A 14,858-nucleotide genomic window follows, 5' to 3' on the forward strand; every position below is an offset into this window, starting at 1 on the left:
GGGATAAGGTCTCTAAGGGTATCGAAATTTAATGAAACGTATATTCGAGGTCCTAAAACATATATATAATTTCATATGTGTTAATATAAAACTATTCGTAAACCAATGAAACCCATAAACCTAAAACTAAAGCATAGATGAAACATTGCACGAGATGTCATTAATGTAAATTAATCATATAATAATATTACAATTATTTTGTTCGAACATTACCAAAGCAGTGAGTACAATGGTATCGGATAAATATGGACGAGTTAAACCCTTTAATAAAAAAAAATTATGTTGAGTAATATGTTTCACAAGGAGATGTGACAATTATGCTTCTTTGGAAATCGATTATGTGATCATTTGAGGTGGAGATACTTGGGAGCGATGGAGGCGGTTTTTGGTCTTAGGGTTTCAGAAAACTATCTCTGCGCCGCCGCGGATCTGAAAACTCTGATCTGCCTCGGATCGGATGGAGGAATGGCCGATGGTTTCACTGAGTTCGGAGTCCCCATTGAGTACTGGATTGTATTGGCGGATGGCAAGGAGTTACGCGCATCAAACCTTAGCAATCTGCGCTCCCCCACCTTCAGGGTGCAGACAGTCCTCACGGCGGCTTCAGAAATTTTTTGTTCGGCCCCAAAACAAATAGTTTTTACCCTGACGCGACTTGATTCGCCAACGTGCAGGTATGGAAAATCTGATAGCGAGTATGAAAAGAAAGGACAGCTGTTAACTTGCATGGGCCATCCAGGAATCCTGGGGATTCGATCTGTCGTCCGAGGTCGATTCTTAGAAGGAAAAGATGCAGATCAGGCTGAGGATGGAAGTAGGACCCTGGAACCACGGCGTATGGAAATTTTAATGGCCCCTGCAGCGCAGATCTGGGCATATATCACATCGTTGCAGCAATACATGCTCAGGTATGGGAAATATATTTGGCAGGCTGTTCCTATACCCCCTCCCGGAGAGCAGCGAGCCCGATCTATCACATTATGGCAGCCCGCAATTAATTTGATTGCAGATCAAGCATGGGACGAGCCATTGGCTTTGGATCCCCTGCGAGACACAGTACTCGGACTCAGATCGGGACATAAACTTCCAGATCTGGACCTCTGTAGAGCAGATCTAACCCAATGCAGATCAGATCTGGAAACACACCCATTGGAAGAAGATTCAGGGAAAAAAAGCCCTCTCTTTATCAGATCTATGGGAGGGCACACAATATGCATTGAAATAGGGCTATGGGAGGCAACAGAAATCCTCAAACAGAGGATACATGAAAAGACGGGAATCCCACCATGCAAACAACTCCTCCTCTACGCAGGGAAGGTAATGCAGGAGGGGTTTAAACTAATGGATTACGGTATAGCAAAAGACTCTACAATCTGTCTCAGCTCAAGATTGCGCGGAGGCTGCCCTGGCTCAAGTTCAAAAGGACCTGTTTCCTTCAAAGATGCAGTCAAAGGGAAGATGGAATCACAAAAGAAACCAGAACAGCAAGATACAGCACCAGTGGCATACATTGTTGAGCAGACAACACAGAACCCTGCATTAGTAATCTCCATACCAGAGGTAAATGAAATACAATCTGATTATTTGACTAAAGCAGTGATATGCAGGTTCAATGGATTTTGGCCCAAACCGGAAGCCCTTCGTCAATGGATCTACTCCATATGGACAGAAAACTGTGATATCCATCTCTGTTCAAAGGGATTCTTTATTGTCAAATTTGACACCATAAAGGACAAAGATTATGCTTTGAATGGAGGGCCATGGTTCTGGGGTAACGCCGGCCTGTTCGTGAAATCTTGGTTCCCGGATTTCGATCCAAACAGCATGGTGGTCACCAAAATGCCAGTATGGGTAAAACTGTTTAATCTTCCTATACACTTCTGGCACTACAAAGTACTGGAAGGAATAGGCAATACCCTGGGATCCTTTTTAAAAGCAGATCACGATCGCCTATCTAAGGATATCTACACTTTCGCCAGGATATGTGTGGAGGTAGACCTCAGTCAAGGTCTACCAGAGCACATTATCCTAATTCACAATGGAAAACAGTGGGCACAGCCATTGGATTATGAAAACACCGCCTTCCGTTGCCGCATATGTCGACAAACAGGTCATCTCCAGAGTACATGCCCACAAAACAAAAAAGACAGGAAAAGGAGACAACCACCGAAACCGAAAGGATGGCAATTTTCAGCCACATGGACAGAGGATGCAGAAGAGGAAAAAGAAGAGGAAAGGAATGAGGGAACCAACAGCAACATACAAGAGGATGAGGACGGAAAGATAAATACAGAAATCAGCAATGCAAGCTATCCGCACCACCTACAGAATAACGAATATCTGATAGAAGGAGCAATAGACACAAATGCAGGTATCCCACAACAGCAAGATGAGAACACCAGGCAGGAAATTGGAGGCAGCAAGCGTGCTTACTCGCCAACAAGTACAGATTCAGAAAAGGATATCATGGCTGCCACAAATGAAACACAAATGATTATTGTAACTGCTCCGCCAAACAATGAAGGTTGGCGGAAAGTGGAAAAAAAGAAGGGTAGGAAAGTCTAGATTAGCTAGTTTTTTGACTTTAGCTCCTGATTAACAGGACAAGTTTTGATATTATGAACATTACAGCAATGCCAAGGGCATCTACTATATGTAATTTTCTCTCTTAATGAGAATTACTGATTTTTCCAGTGGAAAAAGACAATTATGCTTCTTTTTTCACAAATTCTTCTTTGTGAGAGAATGATATATAGTTCATATAATGCATGAATTTTTTTTTGGATAGTGAGAAATGTAGAATGGGCCACCATGACAATGTTAAACTATCTATACTTAGATTTTTCTTATTTAATTCCAAAGGTCGTTTAATATCGTGCTTCATTGTTGAAGTAGTTGTGTTGCTAATCATCTACATTATTCTTCGTTCAGAATTACATGGATATTAAAAAACCAAATGATCGTGTATGGTTGTGTGCATGGGGATTATAGGAACAAGCATTCTGAAATGTACACCAACTATATTCCTAGAATTTTAATCACAAAGAGAATATTATATCTCAAAATTTCATAGCTACATATACACAATTACTTGGCCCCAATAGTATACTCAAATATACATATCCATAATGTTAAAAAAGCATAATTTTCCCAAGCAATTTAGTCTAGGAGTTTTACACTTTTATCACATACTATGCTTGCTAATATACGTAGATCCCTATTTCAAATCGGCTCTATTTCTTTCAAATATTCTAGATATTTGAGTTTCATGAAATGCCATGTAATTCAAATCATCCTAATTGATCCTTAGATCAAATATAACACTGTCTTTATGAACATCAACTTTCTTCTCATCCATTGAACATTTGGCCATTGTAGGTATGAGGAGTTTAGAAATTTTGATTGAATTGCATATAGAGATAGTTTAATAGTGTCTTACACCTTCACCACAGGAAAACACATGAATTTTTATAGGAACTAGCAACTTGATGGGATATTGATCAAGAGAATGTTGTAAAAATACCGAGACAAGGAGCAAAGTCGTTTTCAGATCCAGTAACATTTGTTATAGTTTATGATAACTGATAGTTATATGGAGAGGGATTCTAATCCATGATGATAGAAGTAGAATACCAATCTGTAACAACAACTAAACATGATTATAGTGTGTGTTCATGTATACTTGGGTTATTGATGCCTTATTGGACAAAGTCCATAGTGTATGTCCCATCCCATTGCATTTTCATTTATTCTCAAAATTCTACTAACACATTATGTGTAGCTAATCATCATGGTGACCTAAACATTTTATTAAACTTTTCTTGGCCAGAGTGAGTTAGTAGTCCAACTGTGCACTCTTCTAGTCCCATTGGGTCTCATTAATTAGTTATGAAAAATATAACTCTACTATATTAGCTTGACATGTTAAGGATATTTTCCCACCATGGTTAAAGTATTATTGGCAAAAATTTCTTAAGTAGTGTAATCACTATTAGGTATTGTCTATCATATTCATAGGGTCTCATTCTTAGGAGCAATTATCAGTGTGACCAAATTTGGTCTTTATGAGAGTATAAGGTCTTTATAAGCAATACGGTAATGAATTTAATGCTAATTGGATTTCAAAATCATGCAAAGAATTTGTCACAAACCAAATAGGTCTTTCTTGGACTCATTTGCTGCATTACTTTCTACATTAGTTCAACAAGGAGTCACTCCCCATGTGGGAAAATTTTCATCATCTATAAACTAGGTATAACCTATGCCTAAGGAGGCTAAGCCCATTAAAGTAATGAAGGAAATGGCCTCCACCATATATAGATTTATTGAGAAAATTTACCCATTTTGGAATTCCTATGATAGTAAGGACAATCTAGCCCTCCCATACAACTTTAGCATGTTTACCCCACATACCATACACTTCAAATCTCACCCCCCAAGTGACACTAGAGACCAGTAAAAAAGGAATTATCTTAATATTTGTCACTGCATAAGGAAAAATTAGGCAAATTGCACAACCAATCATGGTGATCTGTTATGCAACTGCTACATGAATTGAACACAAAGCTTATTGGTAGTTCTAGATATAGTTTAAAAGCAACTTTTGTTCATAAACGACTTTCAAAGCAGTAGGTGACTTACACTCCTAGAGACTATGGATACAGGGGATGTATTAGCATCTCATGTAAAATTCTTATTACAACAACTATTCTTCAACATATTATATTTATAGTTCATTGAGACTATATGTTACAGGTGGTTGGCTTCAGAATTTTTAATACATCAAGGTTCACTTGTTGCCTCACTATCTGTATGCAAGGAAATTCAAATTGCAAACATAGAAGTCCATTCATTAAAATCGCATTGTAAGTAGGAAAGGTTCTTATTGCATAGTCTTCTAAAAGAAACACATATTATTACCATTACTAGGTCATCATAAATCTTCTCAAAATTACCCTGATCTTATGATGTTTGGTTCTATGAGCATAATTTCCCTAGTTCTCCTCCCATCCCTTGAAAGTATGTCGTTAATCCAACTGCCACCCCCAAGGTTGGGACTAAACCAGGGATTCCATAGGTTCATAATGCCCCCAACCTGTACCACTCTTTAGGCCTTTACAGGGATTTGAGAGGCAATCTCCCCCACCTAATCATTGTTGTGGGATTCCAGAGATAACATTTTTCCACCCACACTGGCTCAAGAGTTTCAAGAATCCTCTCGAGCCTTCAGGGAATCCAAAGAGTTGAAATACCTTGAAAACCATAACTATAGGCATGGAAGATGACCCAAGTGTTCCTCCATTAACCAGATGGGAATAAATTAGGAGATTTTCGTCACAGGGTTTGGTCGTTTGAAATCTGCAGATTATTCCTAACCTCGTTTATGGGCAGTGATTATTAGTGTAGTAAGTATGAGTGCCCTCTCATCTAAGGAATATTTGACAAGTTTATCAGGGTTGTACACCTCAGTAAGGGACTAAGTTATTATTCTAGTGTATAGTTTTATTGACATACATAACCTTTTTAACATAGTTTTTGTTTGACAAACATAGTCTGAAACAACCAATGGAATAAAATAACTATTACAAAGCCTTGGAATGTTTGTGATAATTGACCTTTTTTGCTACAGGTCCCCTTATGGTGCTAACCACGCAATGTTGAGTTCAGTCTCCTTTTTCCTTGCCACAATTCCCTGACTAAACTGCATGCACTGCCTATTAATTCTTCCTTTCTCTACTTATTCTCCTTCTTCCTCTATTTCCCCTTCTCCTACTCACTTCCTCTCATGCTTTCTTTGTCCCTTTCTGGTCCCAATCTTTCCCTTTTCTATTTCTCACATCCTAGTTTCGATTGGTTAGGCCTTGCCTCTTTGTCCCAATTGCCAATGGCCCCTTGACTTTCATGGCTTGTTGTTTGTAATTTTTTTCCTTTGGCTACCATGTTTCCTACATTTGGCCTCTCCCCAGGGTTCCTAACAAATATTCCTAACCATAACTAGTGGGAGAGAAAGACTGGTTGGAACCTCAGAAGGAAAGCAGGATGTTGATTTTAGAGGTTCAGGAGAATTAGTTTCCAAGGAAGAAACAAAAAAAAAATCTAAGACTATTTTTCTGACGAGAAGGAGAAGAGATAGAGGGTATCTAGTTGAGAAGGGATAGATTAAAGTTGGTAAGATGGTGATAGCTCTTTACACATTCCAAGAGAAAACAAATACCAAGGTTTTAATTTCCAGTGATTTTTGTTGCATGAGAAACTACGTATTATGAGGACAACTCAGATTATCTTCTATTTTTACATCACAATTTAGAAGTCAAAAATGTAGGAATTTAACTCTAGCTCTATTTGAAACCCTTTTCAAGGAAATAAGCGATATTGAACATGTATACTCATAATAAAAAAAAAACTAATTATTACTTTAAAAAAAAAGAACTTATTTACAGGTTGTTAGATAGATGCCAATGAAGGTAGACTAACATAAATAGTCTCCAAAGGTTGGACTGGAGTGAACCTCAATGAAACCCTTTTACAAACACAGTGAATAGCCATAATCATGACAGAGAGGAAAGAAGTAGTAGACGACCACCTAAGAAACAATTTTTAAACACATTCTTCTAGAAAGAGCGAGTTAAACGGCCAACCGACAAGAATGGCTAGTAATACACCATAAAAACATACTAGTTTGTTAACCTATATGTTGACCTTATCAAGGATATACACAAATAATGTAGTACACAATACATAACTAATGCAATACATAGTACATATTTTCATAAGGATAAAAAATAATTTCATGTATATTTATTTCTGAAATACCTCATGGAATGAGACCCTTGAAGACAGAACATAACAAATGTTCTTAGTAGCAAGATAATGCACAACTTAAAATTTTTGGATTGATAATTGATTTTGTTTTTACTTACCCTAAAACTAAAACTCTTAATTCTTGGATTGATTCTTGATTTTGTTTTTACTTACATAAAATTCTTGGATTGTTTCGTTATTTGTTTTTACTTACCCTTGTTGAGAAATTTAGGGCATTAGGATTAGGTGATTTCTCTTGAATGATAACTGCTTGTGAATGTTTTTTACTTCAATAAATTAGGATATTTTCTTTAGTTATATTATTATGGTGTTCTCCTTCATAATGCATACCTGGTTCTTGGTTGAAGGGAGCAATTTTGGAAGGAAAACTAGAGCAGTTGGCCTTGGAGTGAATGAGTCACAAATGATGAACAACATCCAGAGCTACATTTGGTGAGGGTGACTAGACCTGTTGAAGAAGATGAGATATGATTGGTGCATGGAATCCACCACCCCAAACACCTTCATTTCAACATTTTCATGACCTCCATCCTATTCGAGTTTGCTTGCATGAGGTCAAGTTCGATATATCAGTGGACTGATAAACATGTGAGCTAGTCTTGAGTCTAACAAATGCATGAAATCATGATTTACACCTCCTGTTATCACTGACAAAATTTCAATGCCAAATGTCTCACATTTGTTTGATGGTAAAGCACATAAATCCCTTTTAACAGTTTCGCAGCGCAACATGTTTAGGTCGTTTCGTAGCGCATAATTCATATTTTGCATTGGCTGCGCTACGAAATTGGGGAAATACACCAAAAGTGGGAAGAACGGGCTTTTGCCACCGTTTCTTGTTTATAATTTGCAAAATGTCTTGAAGAACAGAAAGATATCCTAAGGAGCTTGTTCTTACTGTTGACATAGAGCATTTAAATCTGTTTGCTGGCCTTGCTGATGGTGTTGATTGTTTGGTACAAGTTCAGTCAATATTATCAGAGGATGCTAAAATTGGTTACAATTATGTGCATTGAAGGATGTGCCCCCATGTTGTCTGATCAATCTGAAGGTAATGAGTTCCTATTTAGAGAAGTGCATTCTGAAAATTCTGAATCTCTTCTTTGTCTACTTATGAATGATTTTCTATCCCTTGCATTGGATCCGTTTTATGGAATTGAAAGGGACTGTCCATCAAAGGTATCTCATTTCTTCTTAAAGTTCAGATCTCTGGTTTATCAGAAAAGTCTGACTTCAATTTCATCTTTGGAGGCATCTAAAAATGTTGAATCATTACACAAGGTCAGAGATATTCAGGAAACTAAGAACATAAATGCTAGACGAGAGTTCGATCTCTTTTCATCCTTGCCAAAGTCAAATGATCCTAATGTCAAGGATCACTTAGCTGATGAAAATGGCAATTCAGAACCAAATGAAGTTACTCCCTTAACACATTCCAAGGTAAATAAACTCAAGGCAGTCGGATTTTGGCAATAAGCTGTGATTTTTGAAATTACATAGCAGTTTCGCAGCGCGCTGCGAAACCCCTGTAGCAGCCTGTTTCAGCAGAAAAAACTATGTTTTCTGCGTTTACTAGCAAATTTCCAGAAGGGATTCTGAGCAGCTGAAAACTTAATTTTGAAAACTGAAAGAGGCTTTTATTCCTAACATACCAAACTACAAAAAACTCTTTCAGTTTCTTCAAATTCGTTCTGAGGTGGGAGGAATTTATGGTTAAACTTGCGCTACGAAACCGCAGAAAGTCAAGCTTTGTCTACTGGTTTTAGCAGTGTTTTTCAAAATCAGTTTCTGGTCACATGAAAGGCTATTTTGGAATTCTGAAGGAGGTTTATCTTCATCAACTCTCCTACTACAATAACCTATCTCAATTTCTTCATAAGTGTTTTCAGTTGGGAGATACTAAGCTTTCATTGAGACCCTACTTTCAGAAAACAGATTTTTTCCTGTTTGCCACGTGTTTTTCAAGGACAGTTTCTGGACAGCTGGAAAAATGTTTTCAAAAACCAGGAGAGGTTTTTGTTCTGGACAACATGGGCTACAAAAAAATCCTTCAGTTTCATAAAATGTGTCATGGATGAAGAGATAAAGGCTCTGAAATTTTCAAGGATTTAAACCTAAAAACAGGGAAACATGTTCCCTAATTTCTAGGGTTTCTCATCAGCAGTTGGGTGACCACGTGGGAGGCTTCATCAAATTCGACCTCATGGAGTGTTAGGTGTCAAAGAATGCTTTAAATGTTTAGATAAGTTTGTTGTAATCATAATAAGGAGTTACACTCCTAGTTGTATTAGGTCTCTAGGACTCCTAGTTAGCTGTCCTTTGCATTTAATAGTTAGTTTTGAGTGTCATTAGGTGTCAGGTCAGGAGGAATTCGAATTCCCCTCATGCTGGAGGAAGGAATCTACATGAACTCTATATATGGGAGGAGAACTGATGTACAAGGGGTTGGATACTTTGATAGAGAACAAGTCTATTTTGGTTTATGTAAAGCATGTTTCAGGAATACAAATGACTGTTGTTTTTGCCTCAGGATTCTCAATAGATCTCATTGTTCAAATGTATGGTGGCTTGTTATTTTAGTGTTCTTTTATAGTTCTGTTATTGCATAATCACTGAGAACTCATGCCCACATGCTCTGACTTCCTGTATGTTATGGCAGACTGTGTTTTATGTTAGTTATGTTTGAGCATAGATGTAAAGAGCCCTGACTTCCATGAAAAATAGTATTTTGGTTTGCTGAGATGTGTGAGACTCCATAAGCCCAATGGGAATCAATCTGATATCTGTCCAGCCAGCTTATTTTCATGTGTTTGTTAAAGAGTTAGCCATCTTTCCTTGTTAATGATCAACATTCATAATCTGTGAGAGAGCCCTCTCAGACTAAGGAGGCTAAGCCTTAGTCCAAAGCTAGGTTTGAAATAGTTACACATTATCTTACTGATAGGCAGCCTTCAGTGTGTGATTTTGTGATAACATTTTGGTGCGTCTGCCGGGAGCCTGAAGTCTATTCATTCCCGAAATCAATGGTTGAACTTCTCAAGGTAGCAGGAGCTCAGACATCTTTTTGAGGCTGCAAAACTACCTTGGCGACTCCACACATCAAATAACAAATTAGAAGGTGACTCCACTGCTAGAAGATCAGTATCTTGATGAAGTTTCAAAATGAGTTCCACTGCAAGAATGAATGCCAAATATGCTCCTATGAATCGGTCTCATATCCCTGGTTTTCCAAATCCTATGCCAAAGGTTGATTGGTTAGATGATCTTCCAATATTCAAAGATGAAAAGAAAGACAATGCTGCTCTTCATTTGGTTAGGTTTCATATGCATGTACGCAATCTTAAGGTTCACTTTCCTGAGGATTGTCTCATGAGGATGTTTATGGCCACTTTAGAAGGAAAAGCATGGTCTTGGTATAAAAGTTTGGAAAATGGTTCATTATCTTCTCTTGCTGATTTCCATGATGTGTTCCATGACATGTATAAAGAGTGTCATCCTTCCTTATTGTTGCTCAAAGATTGTTGTAGACATTCTTTAAGTCTTATTCAGTACTTGGAGGATTGTTATGATGATGATGAGTTTATGGATGAAGAAATTTTAGAGGCTCTTCATAACAATGCATTTCAGCACCAAGAAGAAAGTACAACATCTCATGAAATGCAGCATGAAGATCAGCAGGGGTTTACTTATGAAAACCATGTTCAATCCTCTGATATTGATGTAGAGATGCAGCAGACTTGTCAGTCTTCGGATCATTATCAAAATGAACATGATTACAAACACCAAGAAGAAATGTTGGAAGAAATTTTTTATGACCCTCAGGCAGAGGAAAAGATTGTTCATTTTTGTAATTTCTTGCAGCAGCTTACACCAAAGAATGATGATAATAATGAGGAAAATTCCATTGTTTGTGGGCATCATGCAGAAAGGCAGTTGGATAGCACATCAAAGGAATTTTGTGTGGCTAAGGATCAGTTGTCTAAAGAGATAGAATGTTATGATGATTATCAAACTAACCATGTGTTTTTTGACCCTATAGCTGACTACATGGAAAAGATTTACTGTTCAGGCTTCCAATTATATGTTCATCTTGAAGAACAGTTGCACCTCATGCTTCCTTGGTTATTTCAGTATCTGGTTTATTTATGCTTCAAGCACAGTAAGGAGATCCAAGTTTCAGATCAGATTGATGATTGGCTTCATTGGAAGTTTCATGTTCCTTGAGCTACAAGATGAGCTTGCAGCTGATAGGGTAGGTAGGAAAATGCTAATAAGCTCAAGGTTGACTGAGCATTTTTTTTTCAGTAATGGTAGATTTCTTTTTCCTACAGTGATCATCAAGCTTAAGCCCGAGGTTAAGGCCCAAGAAACTTAAAGGAGATGTTTTTCAAATAAATTTTTGTTTATCATAAAAGGATAAGGCACTGGAACTGCAGGTTCTTAGTGTACCACAAGGGCACACTATCCCAAGTGGAGCCACTGTTATCACTGACAAAATTTCAATGCCAAATGTCTCACATTTGTTTGATGGTAAAGCACATAAATCCTTTTTAGCAGTTTCGCAGCGCAACATGTTTAGGTGGTTTCGTAGCGCATAATTCATATTTTGCATTGGCTGCGCTACGAAATTGGGGAAATACACCAAAAGTGGGAAGAACGGGCTCTTGCCACCGTTTCTTGTTTATAATTTGCAAAATGTCTTGAAGAACAGAAAGATATCCTAAGGAGCTTGTTCTTACTGTTGACATAGAGCATTTAAATCTGTTTGCTGGCCTTGCTGATGGTGTTGAGTGTTTGGTACAAGTTCAGTCAATATTATCAGAGGATGCTAAAATTGGTTACAATTATGTGCAATAAAGGATGTGCCCCCATGTTGTCTGATCAATCTGAAGGTAATGAGTTCCTATGTAGAGAAGTGCATTCTGAAAATTCTGAATCTCTTCTTTGTCTACTTATGAATGATTTTCTATCCCTTGCATTGGATCCGTTTTATGGGATTGAAAGGGACTGTCCATCAAAGGTATCTCATTTCTTCTTAAAGTTCAGATCTCTGGTTTATCAGAAAAGTCTGACTTCAATTTCATCTTTGGAGGCATCTAAAAATGTTGAATCATTACACAAGGTCAGAGATATTCAGGAAACTAAGAACATAAATGCTAGACGGGAGTTTGATCTCTTTTCATCCTTGCCAGAGTCAAATGATCCTAATGTCAAGGATCACTTAGCTGATGAAAATGGCAATTCAGAACCAAATGAAGTTACTCCCTTAACACATTCCAAGGTAAAGAAACTCAAGACAGTCGGATTTTGGCAATAAGCTGTGATTTTTGAAATTACACAGCAGTTTAGCAGCGCGCTGCGAAACCCCTGTAGCAGCCTGTTTCAGCAGAAAAAACTATGTTTTCTGCGTTTACTAGCAAATTTCCAGAAGGGATTCTGAGCCGCTGAAAACTTAATTTTGAAAACTGAAAGAGGCTTTTATTTCTAACATACCAGACTACAAAAACCTCTTTCCGTTTCTTCAAATTCGTTCTTAGGTGGGAGGAATTTATGGTTAAACTTGCGCTACGAAACCGCAGAAAGTCAAGCTTTGTCTACTGGTTTTAGCAGTGTTTTTCAAAATCAGTTTCTGGTCACATGAAAAGCTATTTTTGAATTATGAAGGAGGTTTATCTTCCCCAACTCTCCTACTACAATAACCTATCTCAATTTCTTCATAAGTGTTTTCAGTTGGGAGATACTAAGCTTTCATTGAGACCCTACTTTCAGAAAACGGATTTTTTCCTGTTTGCCACGTCTTTTTCAAGGACAGTTCTGGACAGTTGGAATTTTTTTTTCAAAAACCAGGAGAGGTTTTTGTTCTGGACAACATGGGCTACAAAAACCTCCTTCAGTTTCGTAAAATGTGTCATGGATGAAGAGATAAAGGCTATGAAATTTTCAAGGATTTAAACCTAAAAACAGGGAAACATGTTCCCTAATTTCTAGGGTTTCTCATCAGCAGTTGGGTGACCACGTGGGAGGCTTCATCAAATTCGACCTCATGGAGTGTTAGGTGTCAAAGAATGCTTTAAATGTTTAGATAAGTTTGTTGTAATCATAGTAAGGAGTTACACTCCTAGTTGTATTAGGTCTCTAGGACTCCTAGTTAGCTATCCTTTGCATTTAATAGTTAGTTTTGAGTGTTATTAGGTGTCAGGTCAGGAGGAATTCGAATTCCCCTCATGCTGGAGGAAGGAATCTACATGAACTCTATATATGGGAGGAGAACTGATGTACAAGGGGTTGGATACTTTGATAGAGAACAAGTCTATTTTGGTTTATGTAAAGCATGTTTCAGGAATACAAATGACTGTTGTTTTTGCCTCAGGATTCTCAATAGATCTCATTGTTCAAATGTATGGTGGCTTGTTATTTTAGTGTTCTTTTACAGTTCTGTTATTGCATAATCACTGAGAACTCATGCCCACATGCTCTGACTTCCTGTATGTTATGGCAGACTGTGTTTTATGTTAGTTATGTTTGAGCATAGATGTAAAGAGCCCTGACTTCCATGAAAAATAGTATTTTGGTTTGCTGAAATGTGTGAGACTCCATAAGCCCAATGGGAATCAATCTGATATCTGTCCAGCCAGCTTATTTTCATGTGTTTGTTAAAGAGTTAGCCATCTTTCCTTGTTAATGATCAACATTCATAATCTGTGAGAGAGCCCTCTTAGACTAAGGAGGCTAAGCCTTAGTCCAAAGCTAGGTTTGAAATAGTTACACATTATCTTACTGATAGGAAGCCTTCAGTGTGTGATTTTGTGATAACACCTCCAATATGGTGGCTTTAGATATTTTCATATAGGCTATGATGCCTTATGCAATTGGATTAGGTTTACTTTTGTTATACAGTTTAATTGCATGAAGACAAGCTTGAAGGGTTAATAAAAATTAAGAGTTGATAGGTGTGAAAATTGTGTTGTCTACTCTAGTTGGACAGTTCCACATAATATAACTTATTGAACTAGAATGGAATATCCCTATAATGGTTACTTTTCTCCAGTAAGTGCTTTACTCAACAGATAAGTGTTGCAAGAATCAATATATGAAATTTTTCTCAACATACTCGATACCTCCAAATGAAATTGCTAGAATCAAAATATGACATTTTTCTTGGCATACTTGGTACCTCCAAATGAAATCTATACTGATTCTTTCAGCTCCACCATCGCATACTGCTATATGAAATTTCTACCGATCATGGTTCTCGCTGTCATCTTCCCTCAAATGTTTGTAGTTTTATATGAGATGCACTGACCAAAGCTCAGATGTACACGTCATGTAGCTTGTATGAGTCTTATATCCCATTAGCACCAACACTAACCACAACTCCATTGTCAAAGATAAAATCAGTTGCCTTGGAGTTGAATTTGTGTTGTCAAGCTAAAGAATTTAGAGTTGAAATTGGGTTGTCAAGTTAAAGCACATGAGAAGTTTTGCACCGTGTTAAGAATTCTGGAGTTGCAACTAAATATGAAGGTAGCCACTAGTGAGGGATGTTACATGCGGCAACTATTTAATGCTTTATCTATCCCACTTCCATAATATGTTGTTATCTTTAAACATGCTTTGTTTGTTTGATGTTGTGGAAAATAGAATAGATCTTTTTCAATAACCTAGTCAACGTAAGTGTGGACACATCCTTAGCCATGAGTTATAAGGATGAGTCACAAAGATAGGGTCAATTTTGAGACTCTCCTTTGAAGGATCTAACTCTATCCATATGGAATTTATTGGGATCAACTCATCATCCTTGACAATTAATATTCTCCCATCATGGGGTTTAATCACATAACCATTGAATGTAGTCGGTAGAGTTTCTTTAGTTAATTATCACATCAACAGCCCTCAAAATAGATTTTTGGGGATCTACATAGTGAGTCTAGCATGGAAAATATCCTTTCAAGGCTCTACATGGTGAGTCAACTCCAAGTGTTCTTTTGGTGTGGAGAAGGCAAGACCATGGATCTTTTTCAAATCTCCAATAAATC

Source organism: Pinus tabuliformis, chromosome Q (genome assembly GCF_031772625.1).
Source record: "Pinus tabuliformis cultivar Carrire ecotype Pingquan chromosome Q, CPIR1, whole genome shotgun sequence".
NCBI classification, from domain to species: domain Eukaryota; kingdom Viridiplantae; phylum Streptophyta; class Pinopsida; order Pinales; family Pinaceae; genus Pinus; species Pinus tabuliformis.